Source organism: Scleropages formosus, chromosome 18, assembly GCF_900964775.1.
Source record: "Scleropages formosus chromosome 18, fSclFor1.1, whole genome shotgun sequence".
NCBI lineage: Eukaryota > Metazoa > Chordata > Actinopteri > Osteoglossiformes > Osteoglossidae > Scleropages > Scleropages formosus.
In genome coordinates, this window is record NC_041823.1 from 14,294,552 (window position 1) to 14,315,797 (window position 21,246).

The 21,246-nt window shown below is 40.9% G+C and overlaps 1 pseudogene; it reads right to left on the bottom strand.

The window, feature by feature from the left end:
* Positions 1-2,794: 2,794 nt before the first annotated feature.
* LOC114912568 (H-2 class II histocompatibility antigen, I-A beta chain-like) lies at positions 2,795-5,815 on the bottom strand (annotated as a pseudogene).
* Between the last annotated feature and the right edge of the window lie 15,431 nt (positions 5,816-21,246).

Sequence of the window (21,246 nt, forward strand, 5' to 3'; positions counted from 1 at the left end):
CCCACTGCGCCACCACACCCCCTATGCTTGTGATATAATTTCTGATTAACCAAAGTACTTTGCAAAGAAACGTGCATTAAAGGAAAAATCATCGAAAGGAAAATGTATGGTGTTGTGGGATATTACAGGGCTTGAGCTGTTTTGAATGATCTGTTCATACACACACACACATTTTCAGAACCGCTTGTCCAATATAACATCTGTTATATTGACAGAGCTGCAGACATATGACTCAAGTAAACCCAGTTTGATACCTAGCACTTGCTGCACCAAGGTTCATCGATAGAGTAGATGCATAAAAACACGGGATAGACAAATTGTGATACCCTTCAACCAATTTTTTTTTTTTTTTTTAAATAAGATACACAAGCAAGCAAAATGATGTCAGAGTAGTGGCTGAATAAAGGGTTTATCCGGTGACGCTCATGAAGTTACGGTGAATGAACATTTATACCATACATGAGCTGGAGAGGTCTTGGGCGAAATGGATCCTGAAAAGGTTAGTTTTCAGACCCTTTTTGAATGTAGACAGAGTTTCCGCAGTTCTGAGTGAAAGGGGAAGGTCGTTCCACCACAACGGAGCCAGAACCGAGAACCTCAGTGCTTTACCTTTCGTGTGCGGGACCACCAAGCAAGCAGAAGTAGACAAGCAAAGGGGTCTGGTTGGGGTGGAGCGGTTGATCAAAACCTGTAAATAGCTGGGAGCAGTTCTATTGATGCATCTGTAGACAATAACCAGGGTCTTGAATTTGATTCGGGCAGCTATAGGAAGCCAGTGCAGAGAAATGAGAAGAGGAGATATGTGGGAACGCTTTGGCAAATCAAACACAACTCATGCAGCAGCATTTTGTAGAAGCTGCAGAGGTTTGATGGCAGTAGCAGGAAGGCCACGTAGGAGAGAGTTGCAGTAGTCCAGGCGGGCAGTCACCATGGCCTGGACAAGTAGTTGGACGGAGTCAGTAGTGAGGTAGGGACGGATCCTACGAATATTATGCAGGATGTATCTCCTGGATGTGTCCCCTCCTCCTCCAGCCTTGCACCCTGTGTTGCTGGGATGGACTCTGGCTCTCTGCAATCCCGTATGGGATGAGTGAGCGAGCGAAATTTTAACAATAATTGAATTTGGTCTGGCAGAAATATTTATATATGTATTTATAAATGCGTTCAGAGTGTCTGAACTGAATGTAGTATTTTGAATGTTTTATTTTCAGGTTTTAAATTTCACAAGGAACTGTCCCATTTCACTATGATATTCGGGAAGTCAGCATAAAAATAAGTAGTGTGACAGCATTTTTAAACAAATAAACTGACAGTTGTACAGACTTAATCATGGCCATAATTTCTGATGTATATGTAAATGATTACAAAAATTATAAGAACAAAACACGGTGCTCATTTTGTCCAACAGTGATTGTTTGCCACGCCCACACCTCCGGGCCAACACGGAACACCTGTGACCCAACGCAGACCGCAGCATAAAAGGCTGCGTCGGACAACCAGCTGATGCGGAACCTTGATCTGCCTCCTCGTTAGCGACCTTCTCCAGCCATTTCCTGTTCCCGAACGCCTTCCCCGAACCCGTCCCTTGTTCCCCCGATCTACTGCCTCCTTCGGATCATCGACCTCTTGCCTGTACACTGACCTCGCCTTTTGGATCCTCCCTGTTACGATGTTCTCACCTCGAAGACCCTTTGCCCGTCCTCTGACCTCCTCTCTTGGATTTCCCCGAAGACACCACGATTACCGCTCTGCACTTGGGTCCGCCGCTTCCCTCAGACGCGACCATGACATTGTTTAATGTTATTGGATCTAGCATGCTGGCTACCAACTGCTTGTCGATAAACCCTTATTAACTTTTCAAACTTGTGTACAATGCAGACTTTAGTATAGTTCTTATTCTTGGTGTTCAGTAATACTGAATGGAATGGGGCAAAATAAAAAACAAATGTCACAATACAGCAGATACAGTACCCGACAGAAGTTAAGTATACCTAAGCAATTTCACACAACTGGTATAGATGGGGAACTGACAGAAGAGTAAAAATCTTTATCTACATCTCCAGAATCACCACAGAAGAAATGAAAAGACACAGTGATTTCCTACTGAAATTTAAAGGGTGCAGTTATTGGGGAAAAAACTGTTTGCTAACTTTTGACTTGCAGAGATTTTATAAAACAAATCCACATGCGCACAGAACTATAACCCTCACTACATGTATGTATCCACCACTGTCTGCAAACACACACACACACATTTTCTGAACCGCTCATCCCATACAGGGTTGCGGGGAACCGGAGCCTAACCCGGCAACACAGGGCGTAAGGCTGGAGGGGGAGGGGACACACCCAGGACGGGACGCCAGTCCGTCACAAGGCACCCCAAGCAGGATTTGAACCCCGGACCCACTGGAGAGTAGGACCCGGTCCAACCCACTGCACCACCGCGCCCCCCACTGTCTGCAAACAATTTGGTAGATTTCAACAGGAACTGCAGCTATGATTTTTAAATGGAAAAGTGTGGCCATTCTTGATCATCTTAATCATTATGTTTATTATGCGCTTGAGTTTCCCATATTACACCCAGAGCAATTCATTCACTGTTAAAATTGGCACTAACTGACAGTACTTGTTATTTTGTAAAAGCAGTACATTTCATGCTTGCTTTATGGTTGTGACACTAAAAGCTATATTTAAACAGCAATAATAAATTTCTGCGCATATAGTTTATCAAGGTGTCTTTTTGCACAAATTAGTGATTGTGTTACTACTATTCCATCCATTTCCATCCAACTGTCTATCCATTTACATCTGAGATGATATGGAGACGACCCTGGGAAACACAGAGCCCATGTTGTAACACAGGGCATGCTCATCGTGGAAACACACATATCACAAGTTTTCTGTCACACAAGAAAAATTTTGAGTCATGTAACAGCACGGCTCTGGAATATCTTACAAAACCTGTTTACACAGGCAGAACTGTCTCTCCCCAATTCCAAAATGTGACAAAATTACAAGTACTGCAGGCATCTTTCCATACAGCTTTCCAGGTTTATGCATGTATTGTATCTGAAATTCTGAGTCTTTGATTATTTATAGCTGTTGCCACAAGCTGTCTGATAGCTATAAATATACAGTACCTCCTCATACAAAATGGTTCTAAAAATGGATGAATGTTTTAATTCATCATGCTTTTTCATTATTAATAAAAGGATAGTTATTAACATTTTCACCAGTGGGACGGTAATGGCACACGCACAGAACCTATACATGTTCTGGTATGCTTCACTATGCTTTGATAATTGATTTTTCCATAGTTTGCACTGTGTATGCTGTCTTCAAAGCAGCAAAGCAAATGTTATATTTACATTGTACATCATATATCTCATAGAAAATACAATTTGTGCATTACATGAGCAGAAAGAAACATAGCTGCAGATGTGTGATTCTTAAGTACAGTGAGTTTGCTTCCACCATATACACCAATGTTCAGCACATGAGTAGCTGCATAAAACTTTTGAGTGTTGATGAGTTCTGATCACCTTCCTATTATTTTTTTCTTTTTTTGGCATTCAAATAACCATTTACGTACATTACAGAAGAAGTTGCGTAAAGGCTTGTCTGGGCATGATCTTAAAGTTATGGTGAATGAACATTTATACCTTACATGAGTTTAAGAGATCATGGGTGAAGTGAGTCTGGAAGAGGAGAGTTTTCAAACTCTTTTTAAATGTGAACAGAGATTCAGTGGTTCTGAGTGAGGGGGGGAGGTAGTTCCACCACAATGGAGTCAGGGCAGGACCACCAAGTGGGAAGATGTGGAAGAGCATAGCAGTATGGTTGAGGTATAGCAGTTGATGAAGTCTTGTAAATAGCTGGGAGCAGTTCTATTGATGCATTTGTAGGCCATAACGACGGTCTTAAATCTGATCCGGGCGACTATACAAAGCCAGTGCAGAGAAACAAGTACAGGAGATACATGTGAATGCTTTGGCAAGTCAAACACAACTCATGCAGCAGCATTCTGTATCAGCTGTAGAGGTTTGATGGCAGCAGAAGGAAGGCCAGACAGGAGAGAGTTGCAGTAGTCCAGACGGGATGTCACCATGGCCTGGACAAGTAGTTGGGCAAAGTCTGTTTTGAGGTGAGGACGGATCCTGCGGATGATATGCAGGATCTATCTGCAGGTCTGGGTTGTGGCTTCGATGTGCTGAGAGAAAGATAGACTTGGGTCAATCATCACTCGCAGACTCTTAGCTGAGGAGCTACACAATATGAGGGAGTTGTCCAGTTTGATCGAGAGCTCATGACAGGAAGGCAGGCCAGCTGGGAGGTATAGCATCTCCCTTTTGATCTGGTTTGTTTTGTTTTACGAATGTTAGAAACTGAATAAATAAATTCATTTGACAAAACACAAAGTCTTGTCCATTTGTTCAAATGTGTGGTGAGTATCAATACTCAAGTAACAAATGAATGTACCCCCCCCCCCCCCCCCCCCCAAGACTCCTAAGCTCAATATTAGACAACTGTAAAGGTAGGAGACTCAGTTGTAAAAGGTCTGACACTTCTATGTGGTCAAATCTTCAACAAACAATATAACTGCTTTGTTCAATATAATTTATTACCCCATTTGAAGATCCTAGGCCCTGATAGTACCAGTCTCCATCACAGAGCTCTTCAGTGGAAGTCACATCAGTCTTCACCTCCTTCCCATCTCTCAGCCAAGTCAGTTTGATTCCCTCTGGATAGAAGTCATACGCACTGCACACCAGCATAGTGGAGTGTCTCTGACTGCATGATTTCACAGATAGAACCTTTACTGAAGGTTGAACTGAAATAGAAAAGAAAATAATTTGCATTTATTCATTTATCTGTTGTCTTTCTCCAAAGCAACTTACTATCTTAAACTGCCTATAATAATTTACTAATTTATAAAACTGGGCAATTTAGTATAAATATGCTGCTCAAAGGGGGGGGTGCGGTGGCACAGTGGGTTGGACCAGGTCCTGCTCTCCGGTGGGTCTGGGGTTCACGTCCCACTTGGGGTGCCTTGCAACGGACTGGCGTCCCATCCTGGGTGTGTCCCCTCTCCCTCCGGCCCTACGCCCTGTGTTGCCGGGTAGGCTCCGGTTCCCCGCGACCCCAAATAGGACAAGCGGTTCACAAAATGTGTGTGTGTGTATGCTGCTCAAAGGTATTACATGAGGTGGGATTCAAACCTCGGTCTTTCAAGTCAAAAAGTGGTGGCTCCCACCAGTATACTATTTACTTTTCCATAAAGAGAGCCCACTAAGAGACTTTGATGTATCCTACTTCATATTCCGAGGTATTGGTTTCCTTATCTCTACTGCAACATTATAAATTTCCATTTCTATATCTCACACAAATATATTATGCACATCCAGTATATCCATATCCAAATAATGCAAATATGGATACAGTGCATATAAATAATTCTAATTGAGGAACATTTAATATAAGTTCATGTGTGTTTTATTTTTATACGGTGTGGAACTACTCACCTGTATGCCCAAGTAAGGCCTGCACCCACAGCTCAGCAACACATTTGCAGTACCCATCCAGATTGGTGTGCTGTTGGTCTTTCAAGCCATCTTGGTTGAATTTCTCTGCAACTTTTGCTCCGTGTTCCATGTACCCAGAAAACTTGTTTGCAGTGCTGTTGTATCTTAGAAACTAATTTGTTGAAACTGTACTTGTCCGTAAACTCAAGGTCTTTCAGATCTTGAGAGGTGAAACAGCATTCCCTTTGGCCATGGTGGAAATAGCCATCTGTTTAAAAAAATATACATACATATACAGTTTAACTAGCTTTTAATTATACAGACATTTGATGTAATAGTTGATAAATACTTTAACTAGTCATATAGGAGTGTTTAAAGAAGTCTGAGACTTTATTGACTTTTTCTAGCCAAGTTAAGCATTATCTGTAAACCAAAATAAACAGTAACCATAACCATATAGAGTACGTTCAGACCGAGCTATATGTAAGCTGTACGGGAAACCACTTGGCATTTCTGTGAAGTTGGCATTGTTTTACAAAAAAAAAAATGTGTTGAGTATGCAGAACTCTGGAAAGTTGGAGTGAATTTGTACATGTTTTGAGTTCTGTTGTTCACTAAAAATAAACCGTAACGTTAACTGTACATTATAGATTTTTTCACTCGTTATGTCGACCGGGGTGAACCAATACCGTTCATTGAACTGCACCAGTTCTTCGATCGTGTTCGACCACAAGATGGACCGGTGAGTGAAGTGGGAGAGGTAAAAGGCCATAGTATTATACAGACTGGAAGTCATAATATCCATTTTCTACACAAAGGAATAAGCCTGATTCCGAGTGTCTGTGGCATTGTAGGGGGGCTGGTGATGTCACGTGCCATGAAAACAACCTTTAATATCTCCAGAACCAAAGGATATAGAACCGTGGTTTAAACACCACAAATCATCACAAATGAAGCACAAACTAAACAGCCCAAATTTGAGTGTCTTCGGCATTGTAGGGGGGTTGAGTGACATCACTTCCGGGAAAAAATAAATGCTAATACAGGTATCTCAAAAAGAGCAACGGCACAAAACAGCACAAATGTAGCACAAACAAATCATGATGTTTTCTTCATTTGTACTGTTTGTAGGAGAGCTAGCTTTACGGAGCTTTTAAGATGAATCCAATATGAATGAAATTTTAGTGAATAGCACACCACCCACCAAAAAGCAACTATATAATAACAAATCTTTAATTTGTGAATTTATCATGTAGAGAAAAAAGAAGTTGTTTTTATTTTTATGACAAATGTACCGTGAAAAAAAGTGAAACTACAAAAAAATGTTATGTTACACTTCTTTTTTCTTATTAGTCATGTTTTTGGGTGATTTTGGAAAAATATATATATATATTATATACTGCAACCAGAGTGAATTTCCGGCTGGGATCAAAAAGGTATCATTCATTCATTGTGAAGGCCACTGGAAAAGTATTTTGTTCTTTCTGGAGAAAAAAAACGTGTAGATGGCGCAAAATAGCAAACAAGAACTTGACCTGGACTTCTTAATACAAATCGAAAAAGAAAATCTGTTTACCTAGCAACCAATGACGTTTTAATTTCTTTTTTCTTATTGGCTAAAATGTTTCCTCATTATTGCTCGGAAATTGGGGAGCTGTTGAGTACAGGTTCGGTCAGACTTGTTTTGCAGGAGAATTTTTCCAGATAAGAATGACTGATGGTACAACTGAGTTGTGCTGATATTAGTCTAAATATATTAGTTAAAAATGGACTTATTTAAATGTATTTGTCATACCTTTTGAATTCCTTTCTCTTTTGAAAAAAAACTTAACGGCCACAACTTCACGCAGAAGAAATTATCTTATCTCTTATCATGAGCTGTATGTTGGCTTGTTTAGAATTACTGCACGTTTAATATTTAAAGCACTCTAAAACTTGCTGTGATGTATGGAATGTATGGACTATAGATTCAGTCAGTAGAAAATACAAAAAAATGTACTCTAAATCTGTGTTTTTAAACTGACAAAATCAGGTCCTTCCTCGACATCACTGTATCCAGCCAGGAGTCGAAGCCCTGGTGCTGACTTGCCCTCACTACTGTAACTACTGTACTGTAACTACAGCCAGTAAAGACATCATGCAGGAACAGGACTAGTGGACTTGGGTGTAAGAAAACACACTGATACGGACTTGACTTTCAAGACAAAAACAAGACAGGAATGTGAACAGGTGCACACTAAGAATGTCCAAAAGCAAAGCAGACGATCCTTACGTATAAGGAGTGTTCAGAGTGAACGGTGACAAAGTGTGAACAGTCCCTTGGTGGAGGAGGGACAGTCTCTGCTCCCAGGGATCATGACATGAACAGAACACTGCTCTATATCTGCTGGTCTGTGGCCCTGGAGACACACAAACTTGTCTTTGGCTTCATACCTTAAAGTGCCAGATGAGACCAGGTTAAAGACCTCATCTATCTTCAGCTCATGTCTCTCTTAAATATTTGGCCTCCCCATTTCATTTTTTTTCTTAATGGATTACTGTGCTTTGATTAATTCATAGGGGGTGCGGTAGCACAGTGGGTTGGACCGGGTCCTGCTCTCCAGTGGGTCTGGGGTTTGAGTCCCGCTTGGGGTGCCGTGCGACGGACTGGCGTCCCGTCCTGGGTGTGTCCCCTCCCCCTCCGGCCTTACGCCCTGTGTTGCCGGGTAGGCTCCAGTTCCCCGCGATCCCGTATGGGACAAGCGGTTCAGAAAATGTCTGTGTGTGTGTGTGTGAGAGATTAATTCATGTCAAACCTCTTAAATTTAAAAAACTATGTAAAAAAGTCAATATCTTCAAAAACTTCACCACTGGTGGCAATGATTCGCAATGCTCTCCTTGGGCACCACCAGCTGTTCTGTAGGTGGCACTAGAGACTTTTAATGAACTCAGTGGACATTTTCAAGTCTTTTTAAAATGGAGAAGTACTTTGATCTGATCGCTTTCATTGCTTGTTTTTCTTTGTCTTCCAGAATCACATGTGTCCTGAGTATATACTGGAAAAATTGTACATGTTTATGGTAATACAAGTATAAAACTTGAAATAACTTATTTTCATTTAGTTTGAGAAACAACAAGAATGTTTTTGAGAAAAAATACCTAATCCTTCCACTCTAGAGTCAAAAAACTTCAGAAAGTTTATTCTTAATTTTCTTAAATAAAAAACAGTTGCCAAATAATCAGCTAACAATTGTAGATATCTATATACTGTATATATATGGTATGTCCGTTTGTATTTGCTGTGCTTAAATGGCCTATGATTCTCTGTCTTCACATCCAAGGTGTACGCTCCTAGATCTCACATCCCATGGACCACCACTGTCATAATCTGTATCAGTAGTTACTGACAGTCAGTGAGTGAATATGAGTGTGAGTGTGAGTCTACTGCAATGGGCTAAGTGTGGTTTGCAAAATGTATTAATAAAACCTCTTACAAAACATAAAGTAAAATATGTTTAGAAGAAGACAATAAAATACAATACAAGATTTGAAATGTTTCGTGCTGTGGCAGCACATCTCGGAATGTGAATGCTGTAGCTACAGTTTGTAAACTTCTCAGTATGATATAATATATGCAGTTATATTTCACCTAAATACTGTGATTCCTTCTACTTGACAACAGTGTTATCATCAGTTTCCCCAATTTCTCATTGGTCAGAATAACAGCGAAGTAAGAGCAAGTTTTCCTAATCCAAATCATCTGAAACATTAAAGTTACTGTAAAGCTTATATCTGATTTCACATCCTATAACTCCAATCCACTATGTGGTGAAGTGCTTACAGTATAAACTTCTTACATTTAAGCCAAGCTATTCAATCCCACTAATCACTGTAAAAGTCAAGAAGCCTTTCTGCTTCTTTCACTTTCTCTTCCCCCATTTCTCTTCTTAGATGGGCATTTCTTACTAACCACAGGGTTTCAAAAGGTTCCAGGGGATTTTTGGTACTCTGGTTGTTCCTGATCTTGACTACGAAACTATTTCTTTTGCTAATGTTCATTGTTTCATTTATTCATTATCACAATGATGTTTCTCTGAGGTTTTACAAGTTTGTGAATAGTTCCATTTACATGTGTAAGTGTTACTAACACCAAATCCTTGGCCGTTTTTAATGACAGTGATGTATCTCTGTGGATCTCTGGGTTGGACAACAGTTCCCTGTGAATGAATAACATCAGTTCTTCTAACACCAGATCCTGGCCTGTACTCAGTCAAGAAGTCAAGAAAGGCTTTATTTTCACTTCAACCATATACAGCTGGTACAGTGTACAGCGAAACGAAACAACGATCCTCTAGGACCATGGTGCTATATAAAACAACACAGAGCTACTTACACAGGACTACATAAAGTGCATGTGTGCAAAACCTGTGCAAACGGCGCAGGACAGTACAGTAATTACTAAAACAGGACAATAGGCACAGTAACTATTAGTGTGTGATGATAGTGATATCCTCTGATATAGATACTATGACTGATAGTGATGCTCCTCTGTGATTCAGAGATACTGATGTAGTTTGCTTTCCAATACTTTTGGCGTTTACTTTATAAACTTTTGGTTTCATTTTTGTACTTAAAGTAATCTGGTGTGTAGTGTCCTTTGGCTTAGTTGTACTGAATGTCTGCTCTGCTGTCATTTTTGTTTTGAGGCTGTATTTATTTCATTTGGCATAATATGAACTTTGACTTCATTCTGATAAATACTTTATCAGGTTCTGGATGGGTTTATTTGATTTTTTAACGTCTGCATTGATTTTTACAGCAGGTTTAACATGTGCTTTATCCTCTTGCTTACCATCGTGTTTGGAGTGTAATTTTGTGGCCTCTTCCTGTCTTCTGCCATCACTCTGTTTTAGGAGAATGGCAGCATTACATCGGACAGGCAAAGTGACAAGTTAAAGTTAACCTTTAGGAGCCTAGAGGAGTTTAGGGTAGCGCTGGCAAGGGAAGTTCTGCTATACAGGGGCTCAAGAGATCCTAGGACTGCTGGAGCAGACATTGAGGTGAGGAAAGGAAGAAGTTCAGTGTGTTGTTCACAGTGGGGCAAGTAGAGTCCTGGCTACAGCACAGTGTGCTGGTGGAGGCAATGGAAGCTGGAAAGGTTGATCTGAGCAGTGTTCCATCATGATGATATGATGATGATATGATATGCAGCAGAAGGAGTGTGGTCTAGGCAGAGCAAGTACTTGAAAGGAAGATCTCATATGTAGAACTATGGAGAGCAGGGCACCATCATAGGAAGTTCTTGATGCAGGCAGTTTACTATTTGCTACCAAGCTGATTCAACCTATACAGCTTGGGAAAAGCTGACACAGTTGGGGCTCAGGAACAAATCTTTTGTCATTGAAACTAATGAGGGGATTATCTCTTTGATTTATGAAGTGTTTTTCAGGAACGCATTACCTCCGTAAGGTTGTGAAGTCTATACCTATAACTCCTTGCAATAGATTAAACCAGCCTTTCTGATAAAAATATAACATTAACCAAATAAATACATTGTCTGAACCACTTGTCCCATATGGGGTACTGGAGCCTAACCCGGCAACACAGGGCGTAAGGCTGGAGGGGACACACCCAGGATGGGACGCCAGTCCATCGCAAGACACCCCAAGATGGATTCGAACCCCAAACCCACAGGAGAGCAGGACCCAGTCCAACCCACTGCGTCACCATGCTCCCCCTACCAAATAAATAGAAATGTAGTAAAACATGACCATCTGTTTATGAGCTTGGTAGTGTAGTGGTTAGTATTTCTCTCTTTGGACCCACAGGTTATGGGTTTGAGTGTCACCTCTGGCTGTAGTACCCTTGAGCAGGGTACTTACCCTAAATTGCTCCAGTAAAAATGGCACAGCTGTATAAATTGATAAGTAATTGTAGGTAGATTAACATTGTAAATTGCTTTGGAGAGAATCATCAGGTAAATCTAGTCACATTCTATAAATTTGCTTTACTCAGCAGTCTCACTGATTTGATATTTACCTAGAAAGCTATTAATTTCAGACATCAAAACCAGATAGCAGCAAGCATTTCCTGGAAAACTAGTTATTGTATTGCTGTATTGCTACTTTATTACAGTTAGTTAACTGCTGCAGTGAGTGGCAGGTAGTGGTGGTGCGTGCATTCACATCACACCCAGTGATGCCAGTTCTCCAACTCCTCCACAGAGTGATACCTGGGTCACTGTCAGACAGATCTTAGAGCTCTAAGATTAGAGCAACACATTCGGACACCAATGAAGTTTGAAGTTCTTAACAGCATGCCTGTTAACATAGTGCTCATATTTGGCAATTTCAGTTAGGAATGTTACAGTCCTAAACCATCGTCCCCTAGTTGTGACTGCAAAATTCCCTCCAAGAAGTTCCAAAAATTGTGGTTCATCTGAAGTTATTGAAGTTACTGAACAATGAAGTCTTGACAGGTAGCAAGGTGACACCAAAAATTGTACTGATACCTCACAACTGAGTCTGTGTGGAGTTCCTATGGTTGCTCTGTGTCTATATGGGTTTCCTCAGGTGCTCCAGTTTCCTCCAAGTTCCAAAAATTGTGGTTCATTTGAAGTTATTGAAGTTAAGTGGCAGGGTGACACAACAAGTTGTACTGATACAACTGAGTCTGTGTGCAGTTCCTCTGTTTGCTCTGTTTGCTCTGTGTCTATGTGGGTTTCCTCAGGTGCTCCAGTTTCCTCCCACCATCTAAAGAAATACAGTTAAAGTGTATCAGACACCCTTTGCTGCCCCTGGCATGTGACTGTGTGTGAATGTGTGCATGTGTGTCTACCCCGTGATGGACCGGTGTCCTGTTCAAGGTGTGACCCCCGCAGCCCTGAGTCATTCCAGGACAGACTCCAGAGTGTTGTGACCATAACCAGGACAAGTGGTTAACAAAGCCAAGTGAAGGAATGAGTGAATGAAACCTTCTTCGCTATTGTCTATGTTGATGCCAACAATCAAAAGTATCTCAGACTATAAAGTCTTCTTTCAATCATTTATTTACACTTGCATTTACATTGATAATTACATTTATAAATTTAACTGACACTTTTCTCCAAAGCAATGTACATCTCAGAACAATACAAAGAGTGTATTACATCAAGTGAAGGAAAGTTTTGGATACAGACATGTGATTATTGAGTACAGTTGTACAAAAAAGTCAGAAATGAAACTGCCTGCTGTGGAAAAAATAAGTACACCCACTGGCTTCAGTAGCTGGTGTTACACCCTTTGACAGAAAACATGGCTTTAGATGTCTTGCAATTGTCTAAGACTTAGCCATTCCATAACCTCCATTTCTTCCTTTTATCCATTTTGTGTGGATTTTTTTCAGTGGTTTGGGTCACTGGTTTGTCCCAGGTGTCACTTTCTTTTCAGTTTCAGGCTTTGGACATGGTTGGCAAGCCATTATGTTTTCACAATCATGCTATATGGTGGGTATAGAGTGTTTTTTATTCAATGGCAGTTTTTGGTTTCGCCAAACATATCTACCTTTGTCTCATCCACCAAGAGCAAACTAAGTTGCTATAATGTCATCACAGTGTAATTACTGGTTTCCCTAATTTCCTATTGGTTTGTATACAGTACTTGTATAATAAAGGGAGACTCCCTGGTGAAAATCAGTTGAACACAGCCTGTTGTTCACCTAAAGTTTTGTTTGATAGCACACAACTCCAATGCAGCATGCAGTGAAATTCTTACACTGAGAGGTAACTTGGAAAACTAAGATATTGTAAAGCTTAATCTCACTCCCAGCGACCATTATTTTTGTCAAGGTGCCTCTTTGCATCTTTCACTTTCTCTTCCCCATCTCTGTTGTTCCTGCCTATGTCTTGCTCACCACTTGGGTTGAAAGGATTCCAGGGGATTTTTTACTGCTTGGTTGTTCCTGATCTTGTTTTGGAAACAATGTGCTTTGTCACTGCTTTTGGTCTGGTGCAGCAGTTAGTTGTTAGAGCTGTTGCTTTGGACTTCAAGGACCCATGTTCAAATTCTACCTCCTTTTGTAGGTATGTTGAGCAATGTACTTACCTCAGATTTCACCAGTAAAAGTTACTCAATTACCTGCATACATAGATAAGTGGCCTGATAAATAGGTAATGGCTTTCTGTGATTTTGGGTCTTGTTTTTTGAGGTCTACTTGCCTTCTACTCTGAATTGTGCGGCAGACTTCATACTCATATATGCTTTAGCGTGCTGTTTGACATCAAGATTGAAATGTACTTTTGTGACCTCTTTTTGTCTTTTACCTTCAGGTTATTATAGGAGAATGTCAATCACTCTTCAACCATTCCTCAACCACTGTTACACCCTTGAACAATTATTCTACTGTTTGCAGTGACAGGAATTCTCATGATAATCATTTTCTTGGGGTGACATTTGGCTTCTCCTCATTTCTTCAATGAGTTCACTTTTCTGGTTGGTTTTTCAGTGTCTGCTATTTGCAAGTCTGACTATTTGTGTGTCATTTTGCAGTGTCTGAGTTGAAATCTAACTGCATTTTAGAGGCTAAATGTTCAGTACCTGGTTTCAGATTTCAGTGTGCTTTGGGGTTTTGTCATTTTCAGTTTCCCCAGACACCTTTTCACTTCATATCTGTCTCTGTGTCTTTTGATTATCCTCTTCTATGTTAGTGTCCAGCTGAGTCTTCTTTTGTGCGTTTCTGTTCTCCCTCTGTTGTTACAGTCCCCTGGACAGGCTTTATCAGCGCAGTCAATCCCTGAAAATCCAGTGTCACACTGACATGTACCCTGGACACACCTTCCCCTGTTACTGCAGTCATTGGGACAGGACTTGATGGAGTAGTCTGGTCCTGTGAAACTGCTCTTGCACATGCAGTGGCCATCCACACACGCACCCTGTCCACAGCAGTTGGATGGGCAGGTGACAGAGCTGCAGTCGGGCCCACTGAATCCTGGGAAACAGATGCACTTTCCCTTTTCGCACCAGCCCTGGTCACTGCAGTCATTCAGACACTCTCCCTTTTGGGGGACAGGCGGTGCATAAGAGAGAAACAATGGCCTTCCCTTAACATTGATTAACGGGACATCAAGTTAGACCACATCAAAGACCTCATCTACCTTATTTTCAACTAATCAGCCTCTGTCTACTTTAAGTCTACCTGTGATTTATGCATGCCCTAAAACTAGTAAAAATGAATGTCATTTTAAAAAGTGCCATGGTTAATAAATATCTCAATTAAATAAATAATCAGTTTTTATGTAGAGGGTTGTACCCTGCCTTGTATACTATGTTTTCAGGAAAAACTCTGACCCAAACGTATTAGGACAACTGATTATTGATACAGAACAGATGAGTGAATTAGTATGCAGTCTCTCTGGTGAAGCAGTTAACAGAGGAATAATAGAGATTAGTTGTATTTTTAAATGTGAAGGAACTTGCTAAAGACTTGCAGTTCTTCACATAGCAGCATATACCTGGTGCAGAAAAAAAAAGAATGAAATGAAATGGTTAATGGGGATAACAATTCAGTTAGATGCAACATGACGTTTGATAATACCAGTTGGAATAAGTATTGAAAAGCCAAGAGCTCTAATAAATAAAAGGGAATTCCACATATAGAGGCCCTGTACCTAAAGGTTTTATTTACATTTATTTGTTTAGCAGAAGCTTTTCTCCAAAGTGACTTCCAATGGACTCTTTGTAGTGTTATCAGCCCACACAGCTTATTCACCAAGATGACTTACACTGCTAGATACATTACTTACAATGGGTCACTCAGCCATACATCAGTGAAACACACTCTCTCTACCTCTCACACACTATGGGTGAGCCTGAACATTCTTTAATCCAAAATGTGTGAAGTGTGGTTTCTAAATAATAATGATTATCAGAAGCCAAATATTTAAAAACATTCTGTATAAGCGCAAGAATTTTACAGTCTGTCGTAAATGTTTAAATCCCATGTAAGGCAATACATCAGCCTAATGTGCTGCATACACAGGTATGTATAAGTGTCGGGCTGTGTGATATTGCCAGGATAATTACATTTAGCAGACATTTTTCTTCAAAGAAACTTACAATATTAGGCAACCATTTGCCCATTTATACAGCTGGGTAATTTTACTGGAGCAATTTAGGACAAGCACTTTGCTCAAGGGTACTACAAAAGAGAAGGGATTGAAATCAGCAACATTCAGAGTGAAAGGCAGCAGCTCAAACTACTATGCTATCAGTTGGCCTGGTGTTCATGCTACTGATGTCAATAGTCACACACACACACATTTTCTGAACCGCTTGTCCCATACGGGGTCACGGGGAACCAGAGCCTAACCCAGCAACACAGGGCACAAGGCTGGAGGGGGAGGGGACACATCCAGGACGAGACGCCAGTCCATCACAAGGCACCCCAAGCGGGATTCGAACCCCAGACCCACTGGAGAGCAGGACCCGGTCCAACCTACTGCGCCACCGTGCCCCCCTCAATAGTCATACATCTGATGAAATGAAATGCTGTTCTCATAGAATGGAATCAGTAGTGTATTAACTTTCAGGAATTAGGACAGCTGCTTTGACAGACTTTCTACCTAACAACAGCAGAATAATTACTTTCATTAATTTTTTATTGGTCAGTATACTGTAGTGTGATGTAAAACTGTACCCTGTGCAATTCCATGATAGATTGAATCTATCAGTTTATCACTCTCTAATCTGTCTGTCTGAATATATCTGACTGTCAGAATAAATCTATCAGAGATGTGTTTATTCCTTTACTACACATGAATATAATGAGAAACTCATTATCAATAACCATATAGTTAATGACATTTTAAAAAAATGCAAAGCCAAAAATCCACTGTCTGCTTCTTTCACTTGCTCTTCCCCTTCTTGTTGTCTGCATCTTTTTTGCTCCCAACAGAGATTGATTTGGTCCCTGGGAGTTTCTGATTGTCTGGTTATTCCTCCTTACACACACACACACACACACACACACTGTCAGAACCGCTTGTCCCATATGGGGTCACGGAGCCTACCCGGCAACTCAGGGCGTAAGGCCGGAGGGGGAGGGGACACACCCAGGATGGGACACCAGTCCGTCACAAGGCACCCCAAGCGGGACTCAAACCCCAGACCTACCAGAGAGCAGGACCCGGTCCAACCCACTGAGCCACTGCGCCCCCCTCTATTCCTGATATTATTTATAAAAATTTCTCATGTGACATACAAAAGTAAAAGCCTCCCTCTGTCCTGTTCCTGGGATCCATGATGCAAATATGCAATAAATACAAAATACAGTACTTTGCAAAAGTTTTAGGCACTGGAGGAAAAAGCTGTAAAGTGAGAATGCTTCCAAAAATAATGCTCTTAATTAATAAGCTTCCTATAAAACTCAGTAACCATTCATCGTGGACAACCTCTTTTCCCGAGCAGGGTCGCGGCAGGCTTGACGGGTCCTGCTCTCTGGCAGATCTGGGGATCAAATCCCGCTTGGGGTGCCTTGTGCCCTGTGTTGGGCTCCGGTTCGCTGCAACCCCGCTCAGGACAAGTGGTTTCAGACTCTCTGTGTGTGTGTGTGTGTGTGTGTGTGTGTGTGTGTGTACTTTCTTTCATTAATGACATGCAAAACCCTTACTGTAATCTGTAACTTTTTTGCAAAAGGAAATCTTGGAAATCTAAAATATGCTCTTTCCATTGACACTAATGCAGAAGACATGAAATAACCGGCTAAAACATTTTTTTGTGAAACATCTAAGTGCCTAAGACTTTTACACAGTACTGTACATGACTGAACAGTTTGAACAAATTTAGTTATAAACTCAGGAATTTAACAGTAATAGTTGATACATAGGGGGGCGTGGTGGTGCAGTGGGTTGGACCAGGTCCTGCTCTCTAGTAGGTCTGGGGTTCGAGTCCCGCTTGGGGTGCCTTGTGATGGAGTGGCGTCCCCTCCGGCCTTACGCCCTGTGTTGCCGGGTAGGCTCCGTGACCCCGCATGGGACAAGCGGTTCAGAAAATGTGTGTGTGTATCTTGTGTCAATTTTTCATTCCGGCAAGCTATTTTAACTTAAAAATAACTAAATAGAAACACACACACACACACACACACACACACACACATTTTCAGAACCGCTTGTCCCATACGGGGTCACAGGGAACCGGAGCCTACCTGGTAACACAGGGCATAGGGCCGGAGGGGGAGGGGACACACCCAGGACGGGACACCAGTCCACCACAAGGCACCCCAAGCAGGACTTGAACCCCAGACCCACCGGAGAGCAGGAGTGTGGTACAACCCACTGCGCCGCCGCGCCCCCCCTAAACAGAAACATTCCTTTCAAATTGCAATGCATATAATTGTGAAAAGCCTTATTTCCTTGTGATACATGAAATATCAACACTGATAGGTGGAAATTGCACAGAAAACAAAGAAACAAAACAATAATACACACACATTCACACAAACAAAATAGAACTGATGAGCTGGCTGCAACATTGAACAGAATTTTATGAGAAACTGAGACTTAGGTGATGATTTACCTAGTTTGATATTATTCCAAAGTCTGCAACTGTTTTTCTCAGAAGAATAAATGGCAAAAAACTAAAAATAAACTTTGTTTTTAAACTCTTGTGTCATGCTGTAAGTTCAATTTGTCTTTTTAATGTTGCTCTGAAATTTCACTTTGTAGGAGGGGCGCAGTGGCGCAGCAGGTTTGGCCAGGTCCTGCTCCCTGGTGGGTCTGAGGTTCATGTTCTGTTTGGGGTGCCTTGTGACCAACTGGTGTCCTGTCCTGGGTGTGTCCCCCTCCAGTCTTGCGCCCTGTGTTGCCAGGTTAGGCTCCGGCTTGCCATGACCCCCCCCGTGGGACAAGTGGCTTCAGCCTCTGTGTGTGTGTGTGTGTATGATGGCTTTGTATTTTCCCTGTACCGTGCCTGCGTGTGCTTGAATGCCCAGCGATGAAACAAACTACTGTCCAGGGTTTACTCAATAATTGTGCACTATGCTTTCTTGGATAGCCTATAGCTAACAACAATCATTTGTAAGGATGGATAGATGCACAAACTTGTATAATTTAAAGACAAATGTACAAAAAGTTCTAAACATACTTTTTGTGAAGAAAATTCAATTATTGATCTGCTTTCATAATTAATTCACTCATACATTCAACATACACAATGTAAGATGTTATACCCCATTCGCATAATAAAACGGCTGTACACAAGGTCCAGTCCAACCAACTTCACTCCCTTGTGCATGTTTAATCTGAATAAAAGATAACTGAAAAATACAACACAAAAACCACACTCAGCCATGAAAGCCCTTGACTAGAAAATGAGTTCAAGATATCTGGATGCTAGATTTCAGGATGCTCAATGACTGAGTTTGTGGTGCTTCTTTTGTTTCCTCTGTGTAAACCCTGTTCATCCTTAAGTTCTTTCAGAAAGTATTTTTTTATTGTGTTGTTTACAAATGAGACTAGGTCAGGCTTATTATGTCTTTAGGTAAGGTTTGTAAACATATTGTTCATACAACACAATATATTTTACATTATACTTAGCTTTTACTACTCATTTATGCCTCTCATGAAGATAGCCATAACTGTGCTACTGGATGAATATTACTCTCACACACATCATCTGAACAGCTTGTCCCATATGGGGTCATGGGGAGCCGGAGCCTAACCTGGCAACACAGGGCATAAAGCTAGAGGGGGAGGGGACACACCCAGGACAGGGCACCAACCCATCACAAGGCACCCCAAGCAGAACTCAAACCTCAGACCCACCAGAGAGCAGGACCACGTCCAACCCACTGCACCACCACTTCCCTGTGAATATTACTCTACATCTAGATATACCTGTGATTTAAAATATGTATCTCTACTGGACAATTACTTCTCTATAAAACTCAGTCTCAATATGAATTTGTCCTTTTCAGCGTTGCAGTAGTAGAGAGCCTACTGCAGCATCACTGGACACAAACCCAGGAGGGATGCACCCTGGATAGGATACCAGGCTATCACAGGGCAGCCACACATTTAACACCCAACGGGCAAATTAACGATTGTGGAAGGAAACTTGAGAAAAACTTTCAAAGACAGAGAGAGAACAGGCAAATTCCATACAGTCTGAAGTTGATTTGAACCTAACACCAGACATCCTAAGAACTGTGAGACACCAGTACTGCTCAGTGTGCCATGGTGCTAATCAGTAAAATTGATAGCGGAACAGAAACACAAAGATTTAACACTATCGGATTAATCTGATACCTGCATTTTACTATTTGTTAATTGAAGAAAAAATCTGTTACAACTCAAATCAAATCTCAGCCTCCTCATAATTCTTTATTGTAGCCTCAACATCTGCCAGCATTTCTCTTTTATTACCAGAGCAGCAGAAGAAATAAATACCATCAGGAAAAAAGTCAGAGTCTTTATGGAACTTTGTTTTTTGCAATTTATTTCACCAGGAATAGAAGACTCCACAAAACAAACAATAAGTTGAGTTCCAAATGGGAACAGATTCCTGTGATCCACTCAATAGATGATCAGGTTGAACAAGTGAAATAAAGAAAAACACAAACAAAAACTGGAGATTAGTGATTGTGGGTGAAAACCATACAGGAAGCTCATTAGTGATTTTTAAAGGTACTTGTTGGTTATAACTGGTACAAATACAAGGAACACAGGTGTCCTATTACATCTTATTATTGGTGCCATTACATTCTACTCATGTAAAATTTCACTTTTTACTGTTTTTGAAATTCCCAGTAAGGTTTTATAATGTTACCCAGGGCATTATTTCCACACACACTTAGGGCATAAGGCTGGAGGGGGAGGGGACACACCCAGGACAAGACGCCAGTCCGTCACAAGGCACCCCAAGCAGGACTTGAACCACAGACCCACCAGAGAGCAGGACCCGGCCAACGCCACCGCGCCCCCCTCTTGCATTATTTCCAGTATATTAAAAATTTCATGACTTACTAAGATGAATTCTGAGTATTCTGAAGCTAATTCATGTGTTTTACAATAGAAAATGCTTCCATATAAGAATAGCATTGCCTGACCAATCTATTACTAACTAGTTCCTTCATAATATTTTCTCAGACTATTATGTTCATAACTTCTATATTGTCCTTTGGAGCAACAGCAAACATATAAGGCCACACACCCTGTGCCCTGATTCACTAAACAATTTTCATACACTAATCAATAGAATTGATAGTGAAATGGAAACACTGTTAATGTCAGAACAGGAACGTCACAGTGAGTCATGTTTTTTTCCTCAAGGATCACCCAAAACCCTGCCGCACATAATCTGATCACATTCTTTAGGTAACTGATTGTGGACAATTTCATTGGACAGAGCTAAACTGTGTAATAAAGGAAAAATTAAGCATTCTAAAATATTTCTGAAAACTACCATGACTCCCAAGACCCTGTATCTTATGTAATAAAATACAAAATTAGTACAATTCAGCAGTATAAGTGTAATGGCATTGCTACTTGATAATTATACAATAAAAATTTACCTAAAAAGTTAAAAGATTCCTTTAAAAGTATGACTAAACACAACCCAGATATTTTACAATACTCTTATCAAAACAAATTTTCAAATTAAAACATGAAGACAAATTTAATATGAATTACATGGACATTTGTGGTTCCTACTAAAACTAATGTTCCTCAATTTCTCTCTCAAAAAACAGGCGCACGATGTGAATAAAAATTGTT